Source organism: Lutra lutra, chromosome 3, assembly GCF_902655055.1.
Source record: "Lutra lutra chromosome 3, mLutLut1.2, whole genome shotgun sequence".
NCBI classification, from domain to species: Eukaryota; Metazoa; Chordata; class Mammalia; order Carnivora; family Mustelidae; genus Lutra; species Lutra lutra.
The window spans coordinates 24,576,449-24,597,885 of NC_062280.1; the positions used below are offsets into that span (position 1 = coordinate 24,576,449).

The 21,437-nt window shown below is 34.8% G+C and overlaps 1 protein-coding gene across 2 annotated transcripts in view; it reads left to right on the forward strand.

The window, feature by feature from the left end:
- Positions 1-21,437, forward strand: part of SPAG16 (sperm associated antigen 16) — a 1,060,347-nt gene that overhangs the window by 401,302 nt on the left and 637,608 nt on the right. The gene's annotated exons all lie outside the window — the stretch shown is intronic.

Consider the following 21,437-nt stretch of genomic DNA (forward strand, 5'->3'; position numbering starts at 1 on the left):
ATATTTTTTCCTGCTTTGTTGTAAATTAGTTGACCATAGAGTTGTGGGTCTATATCTGGGCTCTCTACTCTGTTTCACTGGTCTATGTGTCTGTTTTTGTGCTAGTACCATGCTGTCTTGATGATCACAATTTTGTAGTAAAGCTTGAAATCAGGCAACATGATGCCCCAGTTTTGTTTTTCTTTTTCAACATTTCCTTAGCAATCCAAGATGTGTAAAGAACTCCTCAAACTCAACACACACAAAACAGATAATCACGTCAAAAAATGGGCAGAAGACATGAACAGACACTTCTCCAAAGAAGACATACAAATGGCTAACAGACACATGAAAAAATGTTCATCATTAGCCATCAGGGATATTCAAATCAAAACCACATTGAGATACTACCTTACACTTAGAATAGCCAAAATTAACAAGACAGTAAACAACATGTGTTGGAGAGGATGTGGAGAAAGGGGAATCCTCTTACACTGTTGGTGGGAATACAAGTTGGTGCAGCCACTTTGGAAAACAGTGTGGATATTCCTTAAGAAATTAAAAATAGAGCTACCCTAGGACCCTACAATTGCACTACTGGGTATTTACCCCAATGATACTGATGTACTGAAAAGAAGGGCCATCTGTACTCAAATGTTCATAGCAGCAATGGCCACAGTCACCAAACTGTGGAAAGAGCCAAGATGCCTTTCAACAGATGAACAGATAAAGAAGATATGGTCCATATATACAATGGAGTATTATGCCTCCATCAGAAAGGATGGATACCCAACTTTTGTATCAACATGGACGGACCTGGAGGAGATTATGCTGAGAGAAATAAGTCAAGCAGAGAGAGTCAATTATCTTATGGTTTCACTTACTTGTGAAGCATAAGGAATAACACAGAGGAAATTGGGAGAAGGAGAGGAGAAGTTAGTTAATGTCAAATTAATGTTGAGAAGTTAGAAGTTAGTTGAATTAAGTGAAATTGGAGGGGGGAAACAAACCATGAGAGACTGTGGAAACTGAGAAACAAACTAAGGGTTTTGGAGTGGAGGGGGGGAGCGGGGAGGGGACTTGGGTGAGCCTGGTGGTGGGTATTAAGAAGAGCACATATTGCATGGAGCACTGGGTGTAGTGTATAAACAATGAATCTTGGAATGCTGAAAAAAAATTAAAGGCACATATAAACTAAAAATAAATAGATTGATAAAAAATATAACATGCTAACACTTTCAAAAGAAAAAAGAAGTAACTCTATTAATTTCGGACAAAGAAGACTTCAAAATAAGGAAAATTATAAAAAATAAAGAAATACATTACATAATGATAACAGTCAAATCTCTAAGAAGATATAACAATTCTTAACACGTATGCACCTAATAACAAAGCATTAAACTACATGAGGCAAAGACTGATAGAAATTCAAGGGCAAATAGGTGAACCCACTATGATAGTTGGAAATGTCAACACCCATATATAAAAAATGGATGGATCTAGCAGACAGAAAATCAGTAAGGACATAGTTGAACTCAACACCACCATCAACTGAATATAATTGGCATTTATAGACTATTTTATCCAACAGCAGCAGAATTCACATTTTGAATTTTCAATCACACATAGAACACTCAGTAATACATCATATTCTAGGTCATAAGATGTTTTTAAAATTTTAAAAGAATAGGGCATCTGGGTGGCACAGTTGGTTAAGTGTCTGCCTTTGGCTCAGTTCATGATCTCGGGGTTCTGGGACAAGCCCATGTCAGGCTCCCTGCTTACAGGGAGACTGCTTTTCCCTCTTCTCCCTGCTCATGTTCTCTATTACTACTTTTTCTCTCTCTCAAATAAATAAAATCTTTTTAAAAAAATTAAAAGAATAGAAATCATACAATGTCTGCTCTAAGATCACAATGAATTTAAACTAGAAGTTACTAACAGAAATACAGTTTAACAATACCCAAATATGTAGATATTGAGCAATACACTATAAATAATACATTGGTCAAAGAAAAAAATCTCAAGATACATGAAAAAATATTTGCAACTAAATGAAAATGATAACACAACTTATCAAAAATTCTGAGATGCAGCAATAGCAATACTTAAAGGGAAATAGATGCACTGAATGCATATATTAGAAAAAAAGAAAGATCTAAAATCAATAGTCTACATTTCCACCTTGGGAAATTGGGGAATGAGGAAGAAAATTGAATCCAAAGTGAGCAGAAGAAAAAAATAATTACGAGAGGAATCAGTGATATTGAAAACAGGAAATTTAGAGAAAATCAATCAAAAAGCTCATTCTTTGAAAAATAAATAAAATCAATATGCCTCTAGTCAAGCTAAGAAAAAAAGAGAGATGACTCAAATTACTAAGATCAGAAGTGAAAGAAAGGACAATCACTACTAAATGAAAGAAAGCTTCCATAGACATCAAAAGAATAATAGGAAAATACCTTGAACCACTGTATTGCCACAAATTTGATGACCTAGATGAAGTGGCCCAATTCTTTGGTGGTCCAATTTCTTGAAAGACACAATCTGTCAAAACACACACAAAATAGACAATCTTAATAGTCCTAGATCTATCAAAGAAAGTGAATAATTACTACCTGTCAAAACATAAAGCACCAGACCCAAGTAGGTTCACTGGTGAATTCCACTAAACACTTTAGGAGGAAATTTTACCAATTCTTTACAACCTCTTTCAAATGATAAAAATGAAGGAAATATTTCCTAACTTAGTTTATGAATCTGGCATTATACCAATACCAAGAACAAAGCATTACAAGAAAGAAAACTACAGGTGACTATCATAAACATAGATGCAAAAATTCTTTTTTTTTTTTTAAGATTTTATTTATTTATTTGACAGAGAGAGATCACAAGCAGGCAGAGAGGCAGGCAGAGAGAGAGGAGGAAGCAGGCTCCCTGCTGAGCAGAGAGCCCAATGCGGGGCTCGATCCCAGGACCCTGAGATCATGACCTGAGCCAAAGGCAGCGGCTTAATCCACTGAGCCACCCAGGCGCCCCAGATGCAAAAATTCTTGACAAAATGTTAGCAATTTGAATCCAAAAAAGTATACAAAGAATTTTATGACCAATAGTATTTATTCTAGTTATGCAAGGCTTGTTCAGCAATCAAAAATCAATTAGCATAATCAATACATCAACAAACTAAAATGGAAAAAATTATATGATCATATCAGTAAATGCAGAAAAAGTAATTGACAAAATGAAACACCCATTTATGAATAAAAACTCAGTGGGCTGAGATTAGAAGGGAACTTTCTCAACTTGATAGAGTCCACAAAAAAATCTATAGCTAATATCAGACTTAGTGGAAACAAAGTTTTTGCACTAGAATGAGTTAACATCATACTAGAAGTTCTTGCTAATGAAATAGGCGAGCAAAAGAAAGAAAAGGTATACATATTGGGAAGGAAGAATAAGATTCTCATTGTTCAAAGATAACATGATCATCTATATAGAAAATCTGAATGAATTGACAACAACCCATAACCCTTTCTGAAACTAATAAACAATTAGAGCAACATTAAAGGATACAAAATTAATATACAAAAGCGAAGTGCTTTACTATATACAAACAATGAATAAGTAGATTTGAAATGAAAAGCAGTATCCTTTACATTAAAACAAAAATAAATGAAATGTTTAGGTATAAATCTAACAAGATATGTATATGATCTATGTGATGAAAACTACAAAACTAATGAATAAAATCGAAGAAGAACTAAACAAATGGAAAGATAGTTCAGGTTCATGGATAGAATTACTAAATCCCAATTTAGTAATCTAAATTAAATTAATCTAATTAAGTAATCCAATTATAAATTAAACTAATCCTAAATTGTCTAGATGTAAGTTCTTACCAACTTGATATACAGATTCAATGCAATCCCAAAGTTCCAGAAATTGATTTTATGGGTATTAACAAACTGATTCTAAAATAAATATGGAGAGACAAATGGACCCAGAATAGCCAGTACATTATTGAAGAAGAACAAAGTTGGATGACAGATGCTGTCTGACATTAAGGCTATACTACAAAGCTATAATAATCCAGAGAGTGTGGTATTAATGAAAGAATAGATGAATAGATCAATGGATCAGAATAAAGAGAATAAAAATAGACCCCCATAAATAGAGTCAACTGATCAGAATGGAAAGGATAAAAATAGACACCCCCCCCCCATAGAGTCAACTGATTTTTGACAAAGGAACCAAGGTAATACAATGGACTAAATATAGTCTTTTCAACAAATGGTCCTGGAAAAACACCCACAGGAAAAAAAAGAAAAAGAGAGAGAGAGAGAATCTTGACAGACTTTATGACCTTCCAAATATTAACTCAAAACGTACCATAGACCTAAATGTAGAATGCAAAATGATAAAACTCACAGAAGAGAACATAGGACAAAACCTAGATAATCTTGGGTGTGGTGATATCTTTTAGACACAACACCAAAGACACAGTTTATTAAAGAAATAATGCATAAGCTGGACTTTGTTAAAATTGGTCCACATCATATCTCATGGAAGTGAAATTAAAACAACGAGGCTACTACACACCTATTAAGATGTTCAAAATCCAGAGTATTGACAACACCAAATATTGGTGGGGATGTGGAACAGTAACTCTCATACTTTGGTGCTAGGAATACAAAATTGTACAGCCACTTTGTAAAACAGTTTGGTGTTTTTTTTTTTTTTAAACAACAACAACAACAACAACAACAACCTATACAATCTCTGAACCAAATTATCCAGGAGTTCCACTCTTTAGTATTTACCCAGAGGAGTTGAAAACATATCCATACACAGAAGAACCTGCACATAGTTGTTTATAGAAGCTTTATTCATAATTGTCAAAATGTGGAAACAACCAAGATATTCTTCAGTGGATGAACAGATAAGTAGGCTGTGGTGCATTCAGACAATGGAATACTATTATTCAGCACTAAAAAGACCCCATGAGCTATCAAGCCATTAAAAGACATGGAGGAATCCAAAATTCATATTGCTAAGTGAAAGAAGCTGAATTGAAAAAAGGCTACATACTGTATGATTCCAATTATATGACATTCTGGTAAAGGCAAAACTATGAAGACAAAAAGATCAGTGATTGACAGAAGTGGGAATGGGGAAAATGAATAGGCAGAGCACAGAGGAATTTTAGGCAATGAAAATCCTCTGTATGATATTGTAATATAATAATAAATGCAATAATAATGTAATATAATGTAATAATAACATATTTGTCCAAACCCATAGAATGCAGAACACCAAAAGTGAAACCTTTAGGTGATTATCAGTGACTATCATGAGTCAATGTAGGTTCAACTTTGTAAAAAATGTACCATTTTAGTGAGTGATAGTGACAATTGGAGAAACTATCCATGTTTCTCTAAGGGATATATGAGAAATTTCTGTACCTTCCTTTCAATTTTGTTGTAAACTTAAAACTGCTTTAAAAAATAAAATTTTATGAAGAAAAAAAATCAAGGAATTTAGATAAAGTGGTAATTTGATAAATTTGAGTGATATACCCACTACTATAAGTTAGAACTTGGACTTAATCCAATGTTGTTTTCTTTTTTTCCTTCAGAAGTCTGAGTATACTCTTTTGCCTTTAAAAATAGAAACAAGTTCAAGTGTATCTATGAGGACCATAATTCTAAATGAGTTAACCTTACCTATTGAAAGATATAGGGGGAAAAAACCCTAAACTGTTGACTAAAACAAAATGAGGCAGGGAGATTATAAATTAAAATTTAGGTAAAGATGTGTTAAACAATGCAAATAAAAGAAAGCAAAGATTATAATACTAACATCAGATTTAAAAAAGAATTAAAAGCAAAATGAAATTGAATATTTCCAGTAGGTCACTTTTATTGCAGTATAAAATCTCTAAGTATACGATTATAGTAATTATAGTAGTATGCCAGATAGTTTAATAGGTATTTTATAATTCTGCTTTATATATTTAGAAATTATGTTATTAATTACACTCATATTTGGAATTATATGTACCTAGTAAATTAGCCTTAATCATTTTGAAGTTGTTCTTGTTAGGATTTCTTTTCCTTAAAATCTTTTTTTTCTCATATTAATATAATTATACTAGCTTTCTTTGGCTTTCTATTTGCATAGTAGATCTTTTTTCATTCTTTTTTTACAAACTTTTCATATAATTATGTTTTAGAGCTGTTTTGTAAATTTCTTAGAGTTTTGGTTTTTAAATCTAGTCCTCAACTTTTTTTTATTATTATTATTTTTTAAGATTTTATTTATTTGTTTGACAGACAGAGATCACAAGTAGGCAGAGAGACAGAGAGAGGAAGCAGGCTCCCTGCTGAGCAGACAGCAATGCGGGGCTCTATCCCAGGATCCTGGAATCATTACCTGAGCCAACCACAGAGGCTTTAACCCACTGAGCCACCCAGGCACCCCAACATTTTTCTTTAAATTAGAAACTTAAATTAATTTACATTTCATATAACACTAATGTGTTTGGTTATAATCTGCTGTCTTTTTTTTTTTTTTTTTGAGATTTTATTTATTTGACAGACAGAGGTCACAAGTAGGCAGAGAGTCAGGCAGGGGCAGGGGGGCAGTGGAAGCAGCCTCCCTGCTTAGCAGAGAGCCGGATGTGGGGCTCATTCCCAGGACCCTGGGATCATGACCTGAGCCGAAGGCAGAGGTTTTAACCCACTGAGCTACCCAGGCACTCCTGCTATCTGGTTTTGTACTTGCTCTTTGTTTTACAAGTTCAAATTTCTTTTACTCTCTTATCTTGGCTTCCTTTTTATTATAAAAAATATTTCAATTACATTTTTCCCTAAGAAGTTGGGGACTTATAGAAATTGTTTGCTACCTTTGGGGGATTACTTTAGAGATTATGTGTTTCATATTTATTTATTATTATTATTATTATTTTTTAAGATTTTATTTATTTATTTTACAGACAGAGATCACAAGTAGGCAGAGAGGCAGGCAGACAGAGGGGGGAGCAGTCTCCCCACTGAGCAGAGAGCCCGATCTGGGGCTCAATCCCAGGACCCTGGGATCATGACCTGAGCTGAAGGCAGAGGCTTTAACCCACTGAGCCACCCAGGTACCCTCTATGTGTTTCATATTTAAAGTACTTAAAACTTAATAATTTATCCTCCTCAAAAATACAAGGAAGTTAAAATAATTTAGCTGTATTTGCACTCCTTCTAACATATGTGATCATTGTTGTGTATTTTAATTTATCCTATTATTATGATAATCTGGTAAGACATTATTATTATTGCTTTATTAAATTAATAGTATTTAGATTTACTCATGTATTTACCACATCCACTGGTCACCTCATATGAAATAGCAAATATGTCTACATATATACTCTTGTGCCTCTTATTTTGGTCTATTTCTTAATTCCATTATAGCTACCAATTTCTAACATGCCATATGATTGTCTTCTTAGAAAATTATTTTGTTTGTTGTATCTCTTCTCCCAACTAAAATGTAAATTCTGAATGCAATTTTTTGTCACTTTTTTTCATCGCTTATATTCATGGATTTGCCCAAGCATCTAGAAAAGTTCCTGCCCCATATAATCAAGAAAAATAATATATTTATTGACTAAAATAATTAAATTATTCTAAAATCTCTTAAGCTCCTTTCTTCTGTCCGAAGTACATCTTTTAGAAGTTCCTTTGTAAAGGTTTGTTGGCTTGCTCCCTGCTTTTTCTTAATTTTATTCTTAACAGATAGTTAGCAGCATATAGAATTCAATGTTTTTGTTATTTTATGTTAAAACTTTGAAAATACCTGTTTTCTGGCATCTGGCTTCCATTTTTGCTGTTGAGCAGTCAGCTCTCAGCCTAACTGTCCCTCATTTGTAATAATCTGTATTTTATCTCTTGCTACTTTAAGAGCTTCTTTTCATATTTCAGACTCTGCCTTTTCACAGGGTTGTGCTTGGTATGGATTTTTTTATATTTATCTTCCCTTTGTTGTTGTTGTTTTTTAGATTTCTTGAATCCATGGATTGTCTTTTATCACTTCTGAACAATTCCCTGTTGTAGTATCCTCAAATACTGTTTCAATCCCATTTTTTTTTCCCCTGTGGTTCTTTAAGCTTTGATTAGGCATGTGTTAGACCCACACTGGCCTTCATGTATTTAATCTGTTGTCACTTTGGACTCATTCTTGCTGGCTCACCTTGACAATGTCTTGCTTCTCGCATGGCATTTTACTCTGAGCTGCCCTTTTTCCTCAGAGAATTATCTGTGGGAATTCTTGAGGCTAGAATGAATGTATATTCATATGGATTTGCTTTTGGTATCTAAAGGGCATCACCTGTCTGAGGGCAGTTTATGCTAAATTGGTAGCTGGAGGTCTTTTTTTCCTCTGCTTAGTTTATGTGAAATTGGATTACACATCTATGCTAGTAATAGTTCAAGGATCTCTTTCCCATCTGCTTTACTTTTCTTAGCTCCCTTGGGACTGAAGTCAAGTGGTGTACATTCATTTTTGGGTCACCGGTACCCTCTGAGAAAACAACTCTATTATTTAGAATTTGTTTTTCCACTTTGGTTGAACACTGAATATTGCTTTCTTTCATTCTTTCCACCCCGAGCTCATTTGCTGCCCTTCTGCCTATGTAGCTTGTGACAGATAATGTAAGCTTGAGTTTCCCAAGTTTGGCAAGTATTGCCAACAAAATAAGCTTCATTGCTTTGCTAACTTTCTGGCATTTCTGTCTTTGCTTTTTTGTTAGGTCTTTGGTGAGATATTTATATGCCCAAGCACAAAATGATATATCATCAACCTCATGTTGAATAGTTTTCAGCTAAAGAGTCCATCTGACAACTTAATCGACAGTAGCACTGTTCCACTGTTCTTAGAAATAATTTCAAATCAGTAGGAATATTAGAGATTGTTTAGTGAATAACGTCTGGGACAGGTGGTTAACAGACATGTGAAGGAAGACTTCAGGAGAGAAGAACTGACACCTATGTGATTTGACTCTAGTTACTTTTCACATTGAAACTAGATACACTTTTTCCAACACTTAATATTTTTTTGGAGATTAGCAATAATGTCTGGCATAAAATTCTGGCATTCATAGGCTGTTGGGGACAACTTCATGCTTACTTTTGAAACCATTTTCTTCATTTAAACAATGTTATAATCCTTTCTCGATTTTGTGTATTATATATTGTTATAATTAGATCTTTCCCCTCTCAAGGATCAAACATAAATTCACCTATCCTTATTTTTTTAACTATTATGTTTCTACTTTCTTAATCTCTATTTCTAGCTAATCAGGAGATTACTTTTTATGTATTAACATTTTTTTCATTCCAAGGAGTTAACCAATTGTATAATGTAATTTATTAAATAAAAATATTATGTTACTCTTTAAGAATTTTACCAATAACATAAATTAATTTTGTCTATTTATGAGGGTCCATCTTTCTATTTTGTAATTATTTTCTACTTATTATTAAATGTTATTTTAATTTTATGTATTTAAATTATAGACATATTAATATTTAAGGCAAATCTTATCTTTTTTCCATAATTATTATATTTATTTTTTTTTCCATTTAAAACTTTATTTTTATTTCAGTTTAGCCCACATATAGTACATCATTAGTTTCGGATGTAGTGTTCAGTGATCCATTAGTTGCATAGAACACCCAGTGCTCATGACATCATGTGCCATCCTTAATGCCCATCACCCAGTTACCCCATCCCCCCACCCACCTCCCTTTTTACAACCCTCAGTTTGTTTTCTGGAGTCAAGAGTCTCTCATGGTTTGGTTCTCTCTGATTTCTTCCCACTCAGTTTTCCCTACCTTCCCCTGTGATCCTCTGTGCTATTTCTTTTTTTTTTAATCAATTTTTTATCTTTTCAGCGTAACAGTATTCATTATTTTTGCACCACACCCAGTGCTCCATGCAGTCCGTGCCCTCTCCATTACCCCTACCTGGATCCCCCAACCTCCCACCCCCGCCCCTTCAAAACCCTCAGATTGTTTTTCAGAGTCCATAGTCTCTCATGGTTCACCTCCCCTTCCAATTTCCCTCAACTCCCTTCTCCTCTCCATCTCCCCTTGTCCTCTGTGCTATTTGTTACGCTCCACAAATAAGTGAAACCATATGATAATTGACTTTCTCTGCTTGACTTATTTCACTCAGCATAATCCCTTCCAGTCCTGTCCATGTTGCTACAAAAGTTGGGTATTCATCCTTTCTGATGGAGGCCTAATACTCCATAGTGTATATGGACCACATCTTCCTTATCTATTCGTCCGTTGAAGGGCATCTTGGTTCTTTCCACAGTTTGGTGACTGTGGCCATTGCTTCTATAAACATTGGGGTACAGATGGCCCTTCTTTTCACTACATCTGTATCTTTGGGGTAAATATCCAGTAGTGCAATTGCAGGGTCATAGGGAAGCTCTATTTTTTAATTTCTTGAGGAATCTCCACACTGTTCTCCAAAGCGGCTGCACCAACTTGCATTCCCACCAATAGTGTAAGAGGGTTCTCCCCTTTCTCCACATCCTCTCCAACACATGTTGTTTCCTGTCTTGCTAATTTTGGCCATTCTAACTGGTGTAAGGTGATATCTCAATGTGGTTTTAATTTGAATCTCCCTGATGGCTAGTGATGATGAACATTTTTTCATGTGTCTGATAGCCATTTGTATGTCTTCATTGGAGAAGTGTCTGTTCATATCTTCTGCCCATTTTTTATATGATTGTCTGTTTTGTGTGCGTTGAGTTTGAGGAGTTCTTTATAGATCCTGGATATGAATCTTTTGTCTGTACTGTCATTTGCAAATATCTTCTCCCATTCCGTGGGTTGCTTCTTTGTTTTTTTTGACTGTTTCCTTTGCTGTGCAGAAGCTTTTGATCTTGATGAAGTCCCAAAAGTTCATCTTTACTTTTGTTTCCTTTACCTTTGGAGACATATCTTGAAAGAAGTTGCTGTGGCTGACATCGAAGAGGTTATTGCCTATGTTCTCCTCTAGGATTCTGATGGATTCCTGTCTCACGTTGAGATCTTTTATCCATTTTGAGTTTATCTTTGTGTATGGTGTAAGAGAATGGTCGAGTTTCATTCTTCTGCATATAGCTGTCCAGTTTTCCCAGCACCATTTATTGAAGAGACTTTTTTCAACTGTATATTTTATAAATAGGTTTATTTTTCATTTTTAAACCATTTTATTTATTCATTTGAGAGAGGGAGAGAGCATGAGCAGGGGAAGGGACAGGGTAGAGGGACAAGAAGACTCTCTGATGAGCAGGGAGCCTGCCATGACCCAGGGCTTGATCCCAGGACACCAGGACCATGACCTGAGCCAAAGGTAGATGCTTAACTAACTGAGCCACCTAGAAGCTCCTACAAATAGTTTTGAATTCCACCTATATTTTTATTTAATTATGGAATCCCTTTAGTCAGTGGTGCCTTATTTAAATGCTGCAGATATAAGAATATCTTATAATAATTATCTTTAAAAGGAGACATTTATTTGGTCAGGGAAAAATTTCTTTTCCTAAAGTATCAAAGTGGGATAAAAGAAGTTATCTGGGGGCGCCTGGGTGGCTCAGTGGGTTAAAGCCTCTGCCTTTGGCTCAGGTCATGATCCCAGGGTCCTGGAATCGAGCCCCGCATCGGGCTCTCTGCTCAGCGGGGAACCTGCTTCCTCCTCTCTCTCTGCCTGTCTCTCTGACTACTTGTGATCTTTGTCTGTCAAATAAGTAAATAAAATCTTTAAAAAAAAAAAGAAGTTATCTGAAATGGTAAACTGAGCAAGTCCATATACCCTAAATTTGAAAAAGAAGTTTTATCATACATATTCTCTGGTTTATATATTTATTTAGGTAGAGCCAATAGGTTTGATTTCTTGATGTCTTGACTTCTCAAACAATTGATTCATGCTCTGATTTAACATCAGGGTTATAGATCTTGCCTAGTTGAAATAAACCAATCAACATTTAATTGACTTAGTTGCTCATAATATATGCAATTTAATTTGTGAACATTGGACCTGGAGAAACACATCTACTGAAATTCTGAGCCCTGGTGTAGTCATTACTTAAAATGTATTTCTGTTATACTTTGTCATTCAAGCACTGAAATCTTCTAGAATATTACATCTTTTATGTAAATACCATATGTATACATCTATCTGAAATTGAGAAGTTCTGAAATTATTGAGAATACTACTATCTGAAATCTGTTTTACTGATTTGGCATAAAGAATCCTTTATCTCTAGCATTTGACTCAGCTTATGAGATTCTAAATTCTTACTGCAATAAAACATGGGTTATCATTCAGAAGTATACTGTCCTTTAGATGGCTGAACTTTGAGCTTTGCTGTCTATGTAAAACCTAACCTGGGGTGCCTGGGTGGCCCAGATGGTTAAGTGTCTGCCTTCAGCTCAGGTCATGATGTCCAGGTCCTGGGACTGAGCCCATGTTGGACTCCCAGTTTAGCATGGAGACTGCTTCTCCCTCTCCCTCTGCCTGCTGCTCCCTCTGCTTGTGCTCTGTCTTTCAAATGTATAAATAAAATCTAAAAACAAAACAAAACAAAACACTTAACCATAATAGCAACTAACTTATTCAAGTTGACAGATTATTGTTAACACTTACCCATTTATATTATTTTTATATGATTTATATATTTTTATTTTTTATTTTTTATTATTTTTAAAAGATTTTATTTATTTATTTGACAGAGCTCACAAGTAGGCAGAGAGGCAGGCGGAGAGAGAGAGAGGGGGAAGCAGGCTCACCGCTGAGCAGAGAGCCCGATTTGGGGCTCAATTCCAGGACCCTAGGATCATGACTTGAGCCGAAGGCAGAGGCTTTAACCCACTGAGCCACGCAGGTGCCCCTATATTATTATTTTTATAATATTTTAAAATTTATCAAATAATTTCTTATTTTTTCTTCTTCTAGTACCTATTATAAAGTCACAGCAAGGTTTGTATATGTCAGTTACAGAATATGGATATAGGAATCTAAAAGTTTTATTCAAGAATATTTCATAAAGATGCTTAAAAAGCCATATCCGTAAATGAAAAAAATATTTTCTGGTGCATATTTCAGAAGTACTTTTATTCAAGTCCGCTTAATGAATAGAACTTGAGTGAACATCTGTTTAGGTGCTTAGATAAAATGTAAATGGTTTTAACTTTCCTTGGGAATATATATATGCTTTTGTAAAAAAAATTAAAGATGCACTGTTTATATTTTTTCTACCTTAAATTATATTTATTTTCTTTTTTTTTTAAGATTTTTTATTTATTTATTTGACAGAGAGAGAGCACAAGCAGGCAGAGAGGCAGGCAGAGAGAGAGGAGGAAGCAGGCTCCCTGCTGAGCAGAGAGCCCGATGCGGGGCTCGATCCCAGGATCCTGAGATCATGACCTGAGCTGAAGGCAGCGGCTTAACCCACTGAGCCACCCAGGCACCCCTATATTTATTTTCTTTCATCAAATTTTTAGAAATATGAAACTCACTAATATGATTAGTGGCTATTTTATTTGTTCTTTTTAAAATACAACCAGAATATCTAAAAATATCTCATGGCACTGTAAGTTATTAGATGTATTTATTATGTTTATTTTTACCTGTATCATCTATTACAACTTCACATAAATTAGGAATGTAATCTGAAAGTAACTATACATTTTGTTATAAACAATTGTGTGTCATTTTTTATATCCAGATATCCATACATATGCTAAAGTTACTGATGGACACATAGTCACTTTAATTCCTTGTTAGGTATATGCAAGGATGAAAGAAAGAGAGAAGGAAGGAAGGGAAGAAAGAAAGAAGAAAGAAAGAACGAACAAGCAAGCAAATTTAGTACTCAGGGCTTAAGGGAAAACAATGGTATTCTAGTATCTTTTTTTCTATGTAAAGATAAATTCATCTGACTTATTCCATGTCTATTTAAAAAAAGTCAGAAAAATTTTAATTGCTGCACCATCTTTCCACTTTGTTCCTCCCTACCTCTTCCCCCCCCTTCTACTATATCACTGGTTATTTGATATTTTTGTACATTTTCCCATTTAATATAGTCTGGAAGCATAAATGGAGTTTGATGGTCTTATTGTCAGTTATCCAAATAAGTTTTCCTATCCCTTCTGTATGAGTCTGTGATTGGCATGGGAGATGTTCCAGGATCCATGTTAGGGTTGTTGCGGGGAGAGGAGGTAGATGATAGCACCCAGGTAAAAGCAACATTAAAAAGTTCTGTTCCCATATGTCTGAACTAGTATCTAAAATAAGTTTATGATTAATCTTTTCTTAAAATGAGAAAGAAATAATTGTGTTTTCTATTATCCATTTAAATATAAAAATTTATTAGATATAAACTGAGCTGAACATCTTGGCTATTAGCTACCACTCTTGGTGAAAATATCCTAGTTTATTGAATCTTAAATTGATATTATTTTTACAAATTTTATTTCATTTTGTTCCTATGTATTCCTTTTTATAATTTCTTTACATGAACTCAAAGAATTATTTTCAAGTCTGAGTTTTCTCTTGGCCAGTTTTCCTCCTAATTCCACCTGTTTTAGTACACAATGTGATATGGAAACCTGTGTAGATATTCAGTAAGTGTGTTTTATTCTGTAACAAAAGCCATGGCTTATAATTAGCAAAATCTTGGTTGAGGTATTTTTAGTCTTATTTAGCACTTATCAGCTCATCTTGCCCCCTCAGACTGCATCCTGAGATCTGGCATTACTCTATATTTTGTGTTACAGTGCACTGAGTAGAATACTCTATTGTATCCTAGAAACAATAGCTACATTGACTAGTAGGGATCAAAAATAATAATTTTTTGCTCTAATGTGTACTGACAGGGCAAGTATTTCAACAAACCTGAGATGTTAATGTGGTAAACACAGAAGATACTATACAAAGACTTTGTAAAAGTTAACATGGCTACAGTTATGCACGCACATATTTCCCCTAACAAGATTAGTAATACCAGCTGCTCACATTCAAAGAGACAATTTAACTTCAATTTCAATATTATATGAAACACTGAATTTAAAAAAAACAATAATAGTAAAATTCAATTGAAATATGTACCATAAGTATAAATGAAGAAATTAAAGCATACCTTCATGTTACCTGCTGTGACTGTTGTGAATGAACAAAATGGAATATTTGAAATTCTATTAAAGACTACTATTTGAAAAAAAATAATAGTTTATTATAATGGTGAAGTTTTTACAAAGGTCTTTACACTGATTTTAATCCTCTTTTATGGTGTATTCTCTTGTTTGTAAACCCCAAGGGACTGAAAATTCATGTTCCTTTATCTAAGTGGTGGCTATAGTGGACTGACACGGGTTTACCTCCATCTATCCAAACTTTCTGACCTGTAGAGGCTGGGAAGTTAAAGAGCTACATTTCCCAGAACCATGTGAAACTTCAGTTCTGTATGTTCTTTGGGTTTTGCCAATAGATCTATTTGAGTGAAACATGAAAGGTAAAAAAAAAAAAGGAGTCTGCACGATTCATATGGGATTTTTCTGCTGTTAAGCACCTGGTGGAGTTAGCTAGTAGTCTAGGGTACCTTTCCAGGCTCATGGTCTCCTGGATCAGAACTGTATTCTCTTAACAACTTCCTTATCATGACCGACTTTTTGATGGTCTGGTTCTGTGGCAAAGCCCTCAGGATCATTCTGTTAATTGCAGTTTAGTGTCTGTCTTTTTAGACTTCACTATAATACTTAAAGTTATTTAAGATTCCATAATGTATCTTTTCTTCTCTTTATATAGCAAAGTATGTCCTCTGTATTTGAATTGACTGATGTAATTAACAATAATATATTTTAGATTTTATTTACTTATTTCAACTATTTTTTTTTTTTTTAATCAGAGAAACATACTCATATAGTAAACCAAAAAAAGTAGAGATGATCCTATGGTAAAAGTAGAAATTCCTTGGCCTACCAATCCTATTTTTTTTTTTTAAGATTTTATTTATTTTTTTGATGGACAGCGATCACAAGTAGGTAGAGAGGCAGGCAGAGAGAGAGGAGGAAGCAGGCTCCCTGCAGAGCAGAGAGCCTGATGTGGGGCTCAATCCCAGGACCCTGGGATCATGACCTGAGCCGAAGGCAGAGGTTTAACCCACTAAGCCACCCAGGCATCTCTACCACTCCTACTTCTAATCCTATAACTACCAATCACTTTTAAATATTTCAGGGTTTAATTCTTCTTTGGTTACTTCATATCTCTGGGTAATCAGCAGTCTTGATTTGCTCCTGTCAGACATATTCTGTTAATTTTCTCCTAGATTATACTTATGCTTCTTCCCACCTCTTCTCCACGCAACCACCCAATATAGTTATATCACCATTTTTATTCCTTTATTGTTATATTTGTAAATTTAAATAACATATCCATACTTTTACCCCTTTCCATCAACTCTAGAAATAATATTTTGACTTCCCTTTTTGTAAGATGAAGATATAGCATCCCTATGCTCCCTGATCTCTCTTCTCTCCCACTTCTACCTTCATCCTTTTTCTTCCTCTTATAGTTCTAACTAAAGTAAATAATACATTTTCTTCTCTTAAAAATTTCTGTTGAACTTCAAAGGGTTTTAAACTTTCTATAAACATATTGACATTTGATAATGAAGGTCTGGCTTCTCCTGTCGAGTTGTTCATAATTTTATTACATTTTCTCTTGGTCATTTAATGTCTCAAATTTCAAATCAGAATTTCCACACTAGCCTATCCTTTTACTGAAATTCCTCCTAGTGCCCTGGCTTTTTATTTGCTATTCTCTTAATCTTTTCCTCTGCTTTGCATTTTGTGAAGTGCCAGGAAATACACAGTACACTAAAATGTAACTGGTTACACTTAGCCAAAAATAATAGGCTAATGCTTTATTCTGGGTTTCCCAAACTTTGATAATGTTATTTAGTTTGCAGGAGAATAACTTCAGGGAACAATACACGCAGACACTTTGCCTCCTTTCCTAGCCAATAGCTGAATGTTTATAAGCCATCATTCTAGGTTTACATATTATTTTCCTGAAATATTTTACTATGTTCTTTTATATATTGAGGTTCATTAGCCAATTCCATGTTAACTCACAAATTTATGATTCTTTTTCATCTTACATCATTTATGCTAGTATTTCCCCTCTCATAAGTGTTTATGACAATTGACACCTTTGGCATTTCACTGGACTTTTTTCATGATTCCTCCAGATATTTATGATTATACAAGGTGTCACCTTTTGTGAGGCCATTTTAATATATATGTATATATATATTGTGTGTGTGTATATATCTATATACACACACAGATATATATAATTAAATACTGATATATATGTATTATATGTAATATCTATTATATACATCAGTATTATAAAAGTGGAATATATATTTAGATAAAGAATATTAGTTTCCTGTAATAATAACTTTCAAGAATGCTGAAGGCTCTTCGAACACCTGGGTGTCTCAGTCACTTAAATGTCTGCCTTTGGCTCAGGTCATGATCCCAGTGTCTTGGGACTGAGCCTGCATCAGGCTCTCTTCTCAGTGGGGAACTTCTTCTCCCTCTCCCTCTGCCTACTGCTCTGCCTATTTGTGCATTCTCGATATGTCTGTCAAATAAATAAATAAAATCTTTAAGAAAACAAACAAACTGCCAAACTCCCAGTAATTACAGGTAAGGAAGAGGCAGGAAACTGTGGACAAATGGGTCCAGAGTTAGAAACCTTACATAGCTCTAGGCCTAGTCCTGTAGGGAGTGTCAGTAATATGGATGACAGTGTTCAGTGTGGCTGCAGCTTCCTCCAAGGCATGTCAGGAAACTAATAGATGGACTAATGCCATCATTTGTAATTATAGATGGTGTGAATGATTTGGATTTGATTAGAGACATGATGACGTTTGTCTTTAGGAGAAGTAGATAGCAAAATATGTCCAGGTTATCAGGAACCAGGAAAATGTTCCATCTTTACCAAGCAGATAGGCTACCATCAAGAAACAAAATCATAAGTCCAGTTGCATATTTGGGAAGCTATGCCATTGATCATAAGAGTAGACTGCAACTCACTGGGCACAGAGGTGTTTTAGTGTTTATCAAAATGTGATCTGTTATGATTCCCCAGAATTCTGGCTGAAAATTGAGATACTTAGTCTTGTTGTATTGTTAGGCACGAGAGAGGATCCATGTTAATTTGTATTAAACTCCCTGGGAGATTTTTGCAAATCTCAAAATTTATGAACACATCCATAAGCATACCAGATACTGGGCTTAGGACAGGAAGACAAATACCAGGTATTTTATTTCACTTGGTCACTGCCCTTCACCTAAGTGTTTAGATCAATATTCCTAACCCACTTTCAGCCTTGTCACTGTTGGCAAAGAGTGCAAAGACTGTGCTTATAGTTTGAAAGTTCTTGTACTTGCTGTGGAGGGGAGCTAGGAAAGAATAGTACTGAGAAAGTATTGTTCATCCTTACTGTGTTTTCTGTACTAATTGAATATGGCCATAACATGTGAAATCTCATTTTGGCTTTATCATATTCCAGTATGCTTTCCATGGCAAGTAGTTGAAAATTATGTCTAATGGGTATAGCTTCACAATCAATGTAAAATAATGTATGAACATATTAAACATATTGCAGTTTATGAAATTGAACTTCTGTTTGTGACCTTCATGGATACAAAAAAAACCCCAAACAAACCTGTCTTTTTCTTTAATAAAACAGAGAATTAGGTTAGTCTTAAATTAGTAAAAAAAAAAAAAAGTCTTAAATATACTGTTGAAATAAAATGAAAATAAAGTTTCACAGCTCAATGACGAGGTTATTTTCATTCCCCTGATGAATACAAAAACCTGTTAGTTAGAGTCAAATCATCTGAAGTGTGCTCAGCTGCATTAAACTCCAGAGGCTTTAGGAGATGTTAAATGTGATTTTGATTTCACCTGCTGACTTTTTGAAGGCAACTTATTATAAGAAACAGTTGATAGTGATATCATGCTGTTGGCACTTGAGCTTTCTGCAGGAGCTTGTAATCCAGTCTTTGCAAGCTTATAATTACTATTTCCTAATAATTCTAGGTTTTCATTTTTGAATCTGGATATGTCTAAAAGGTATTGAGAAGTAATGCAAAAACAGACATAGTGATAACATGATAAAACAATTATTGCATCAATAATATTAATATTTGTTTTTTTCTGATGAAATAATGACATGCTTTTAGGAAAGTTTTGTTTTAGGAAGTTATGATTATTGTTTTTGTAGTTACTAAATTTATTAGTATTTAAACTGGAAAGACGTTTTATGCCAGTGTTACGAATCTATACATCACAGGTTTTTTTTAAAGACTTGATTTATTTGAGAGAGAGCATGAGCTGCAGGAGGAACAGAGGAAGAAGGAGAAACAGATTCCCTGCTGAGCAGGGAGCCCCAGGCAGAGCTTGATTCCAGGACTCTGGGAACATGACCTGAGCTGAAGGCAGGCACTTAACAGACTGAGGCACCCAGGTGCCCCTATACATCCCAGTTTTGAGAAGAGTTAAAGATAGTGAAATTTTATATTAAGATTTAAATGCTTGTCCCTGGTTATTTAAGATAAATATTTTATTTATTATTTTTTTCTATTATTATTTTTTTTCTTGGTGCTTCCCTGCAAGAATCTGAGTTCTCTATCTTTATTTTTTATATTAACATATAATGTATTATTTGTTTCAGGGGTACAGGATTGTGATTCATCAGTCTTACACAATTCACAGCACTCACCATAGCGCAAACGCTCCCCAGTGTCCATCTCCCAGCCACCCAATCCCTTCCACACCCTCCCCTCCAGCAACCCAGTTTGTTTCCTGAGATTAGAGTCTATTATGGTTTGTTTCTATCTCTAGTTTTATCTTGTTTCACTTTTCCCTCCCTTCCCCTATGACCCTCTGTCTTGTTTCTTAAATTCCTCATATCAGTGAGATCATATGATAATTGTCTTTCTCTGAACGACTTATTTCACTTAGCATAATACTCTCTAGATACATCCACATCATTGCAAAAGGCAAGATTTTAGGGTTTTTTGATGCCTGCATAGTAGTCTATTGAATATACGTATCACAACTTCTTTATCCATTCACCTGTTGCGGGATATCTAGGCTCTTTCCTAGACTGGCTATTATGGACATTGCTGCTATAAACATTCAGGTTCATGTGCCCCTTTGGATCACTACATTTGTATCTTTAGGGTAAATACCCAGTAGTGCAATTGCTGGGTTGTAGGGTAGCTCTATTTTCAACTTTTTGAGGAATCTCCATACTGTTTTCCAGAGTGGCTGCACCAGCTTGCATTCCCACCAACAGTGTAGGAGGGTCCCACTTTCTCTGCATCCTCACCAACATCAGTCCTTCTTAACTGGTTAATTTTAGAGGTTGCTGCCTGTGTTCTCCTCAAGGATTTTGATGGATTCCTTTCTCACATTGAGGTCCTTCATCCATTTTGAGTCTATTTTCGTATGTGGTGTAAGGAAATGGTCCAGTTTCATTTTTCTGCATCTGGCTGTCCAATTTTCCCAACATTATTTGTTGAAGAGACTGTCTTTTTTCTATTGGACATTCTTTCCTGCTTTGTCAAAGATTAGTTGACCATAGAGTTGAGGGTCCATTTCTGGGCTCTCTATTCTGTTCCATTGATCTATGTGTCTGTTTTGTGCCAGTACTATACTGTCTTGATGATGGCAGCTTTGTAATAGAGCTTGAAGTCTGGAATTGTGATGCCACCAACTTTGGCTTTCTTTTCCAATATTCCTTTGGCTATTCGAGGTCTTTTCTGGTTCCATATGAATTTTAGGATTATTTGTTCCATTTCTTTGAAAAAAATGGATGGTACTTTGATAGGAATTCCATTAAATGTGTAGATTGCTTTAGGTAGCATAGACATTTTCACAATATTTATTCTTCCAATCCAGGAGCATGGAACATTTTTCCATTTCTTTGTGTCTTCCTCAATTTCTTTCATGAGTACTTTATAGTTTTCTGTGTATAGATTCTTAGTCTCTTTGGTTAGGTTTATTCCTAGGTATCTTATAGTTTTGGGTGCAATTGTAAATGGGATGGACTCCTTAATTTCTCTTTCTTCTGTCTTGTTGTTGGTGTAGAGAAATGCAACTGATTTCTGTGCATTGATTTTATATCCTGACACTTTACTGAATTCCTGTACAAGTTCTAGCGGATTTGGAGTGGAGTCTTTTTGGTTTTCCACATATAGTATCATATCATCTGCAAAGAGTGATAGTTTGACTTCTTCTTTGCCGATTTGGATGCCTTTAATTTCCTTTTGTTGTCTGATTGCTGAGGCTAGAACTTCTAGTACTATGTTGAATAGCAGTGGTGATAATGG